The sequence below is a fragment of the Dipteris shenzhenensis genome, chromosome 26, assembly GCF_047967505.1.
Source record: "Dipteris shenzhenensis isolate YYH24624 ecotype China chromosome 26, Dip_SZ_1.0, whole genome shotgun sequence".
Classification (NCBI taxonomy): Eukaryota; Viridiplantae; Streptophyta; class Polypodiopsida; order Gleicheniales; family Dipteridaceae; genus Dipteris; species Dipteris shenzhenensis.
The window spans coordinates 17,316,453-17,319,058 of record NC_141621.1 but is presented as its reverse complement, the minus strand read 5'-3'; the positions used below and the strand labels follow the sequence as shown (position 1 = coordinate 17,319,058).

Genomic DNA, 2,606 nt, shown 5'->3' with positions numbered 1-2,606 from the left:
AGTAGAATTTAAGTAAATAGGTACCTAGGAGTACAAGAATTCAAAAAATAAACAAATCAAATAATTGACAAGAAAATGGTCTATGAAGCTCCCCACTTTGGATTTTGATCCAAGATCCTAAACATACCCAAAGCCAAAATTATGAAGATATAACGATTGCAATGATGCAAGACAGAGCGGAGTTTTTTCATTGATTTTTCTTGTATTATATATAGCCTTTTCCAAGAAGTAATAAAATTAAATTACTAAGCTAAGAGATAAATGCACTCTTACTTGTGCAAAGAAAAGAGAACATATAGAATTGTGAAGTAATCACTCCATATCAGAGATATTGATTTAATATGTGGCATATGTATGATATTCAACATAGCATACTTAGGTTTTGTCGTTTATCATAGATATAAGCGTCTAAACCTAAGGAAGATTGAGTACCTCTAAGGTCAAGAAACTACAAAAGCTTCCACTAAGCTGTATAACTAAGTTCACAAAGCTCTCGAGGATAAATCCTTCCGCCAAAAGAGTTTGGATCTTTGCACATAAAATCTTTAGAGTTTGGAATGTCTATAGTAGTTAAGTCATCTATGAATCTCGTAACCTGGCTTAGTTTATGAAGAGCAATTGGACAAGTCTCACAAGAGATCAAACGCTCCATAAACTGAAATTCATAAATAAAAAGATAAAAGTTTGCTAAGAAAATAGCACAATTAGTGCCCATTGGAATACCAATGATGTGTTGAAATAAAGAGTCTCCTAGAGTTATGAAGAAATTATCTAGAAGGAAGTTCAACCAACAAAGGGCATCTTCAACAGCTACAATTTTTGTGAACCTTTTCTTTTTCAAATCTAGGTCTTGCTTTTTAGATTGCATCTAATCAAAAGAAAAATGCAAGGTTGATTTCAAAACTCTTAAAACTTTGCATCTATCTTTTTCATATCTATAATGGAAAACTTGAGAAACAAGCTTTTATATTGGCGACTTCAAATCTTCCAAGTCTATCTTAGTATAGAGTGTAGTAAAGTCAAATGTTTCAAGCAAGATTGGAGTTCACTTCTCTTCTGCACTTTGAGAGGAGGTAAAAAAACTTTATGACTAGTATAACTCCCACCGAATCATTCAAAAGCCAACTTAGAACATCAGCTTCTCTCAATAACTTTGTCCAAAGTTCATGGACAGTTGGTGAAATGGCCTTGAAGCAATAACTCAACCACTTTGAGACATCCTTAGAGAAGTCTTAAAAGCTTCTGCAATGACTCTAGATTTCTTAAGATACTTATGAAACTTTTAGGATGCATAGAGACAAGGAGACTTGGGTTGCAAATGAACCCAAAAGACTTACAAAAATTTTGATGTTTTGAAATTAAATCATTTTGAGGTATTGAGCAACTAGATCTAATACATGTTTGTTGTCGCGTCAACTTCTCCTATTAGGGATTGCGAATTAAACTTTTTACAGGTGAAGACAAAACTATTTGATCATTTGTTTACATAAGAAATCACAAACTTTTGCTGGAATTTACGCAAGGATATCTCATCCATTGACAAGAGAGAGCTGCCACTATCAGAGGTACAAACCAAAGGAAGTCCTCTTAGTTTTGATGTAACTAGATTAAGAACTGTAGATTTCCAACGAGATAAGAGCCCTTGGATCCCTAAAGATTCTTCTACTTCAATAGCAAAGAGACTCCTTTCTTTATGGCTTTTCCAAGGCATGAATCCTTAGAGGAAGAAAGTCAAAATTTTGTGCCTTTTAAGAAAAAATCTCTTAAATGGTCAAGCTTTATTACACGGGTGGGTATTTAAGTTCACCAACGTTGGATTGGTGGAGTGGATAGAAGGTAAAAAGCTGTGTGTTGGGTTCAAGCCCCAATCGACGGAATTTGCGGGGGATTTTGCCAGCCGCCCAAGTGGGTTAGGGCGATCATCAAAGTCCGGGTCCACGGTTCTTATTCGTCCACGTGGGACAAAGATCCTTCTCATTTCATTTTGTGGACGTCCGGTGAAACAATAACACCAAGACTTCTTTGCAAAAGCTAACATAAAGTATAACGAGGCCCTTTGGTCCTGCTTTAAGAACATGAACTTTTTAAGTCTGGTCTTATTGTTTGAAGAGTCCTCCTGTTGTGTATCACTTCTCAGGCACTCAGGATTGCAACCTGGGCAGCAAGCGTGCCCTCGCCCTCTCGATTCTCCATGTATCAGGCACCAACATACGCAGAAGGCTCTTTGGTGAGACGATCGGGAGATTCTAGGCTGGCTAAAGAGGAACCAGAAACCAGAGAGAGCTGGAAATGCAGTCCTCGAAGAGATTGCCTCACGGTAAAAAAATTATAGTCCACACAGCGGAACATTTTCATGAGCTTCCATTGTTTAAGGCGAACACTCTGATGCATATGCATGTCAAGGATGGGAGCATGATGGATGCTCGCTATGTGTTTGACAATATGCCCAAGCGCGATGTGGTGTCATGGAACATTATGATCCTGGGATATGCCAAACAAGAACAGGGTGCATTGGCATTGGAGTTGTATGCACGTATGCACCAGGAAGGTGTCCAACCAAGTGCTCGAACTTTGGTTGGTGCATTGAAGGCTTGCAGTAGCCTTGC

General features: G+C 37.9%; 1 pseudogene; it reads right to left on the bottom strand.

Moving 5' to 3' along the window:
• Positions 1-250: 250 nt before the first annotated feature.
• On the bottom strand, positions 251-2,193 carry LOC147884748 (uncharacterized; annotated as a pseudogene).
• Positions 2,194-2,606: the final 413 nt, after the last annotated feature.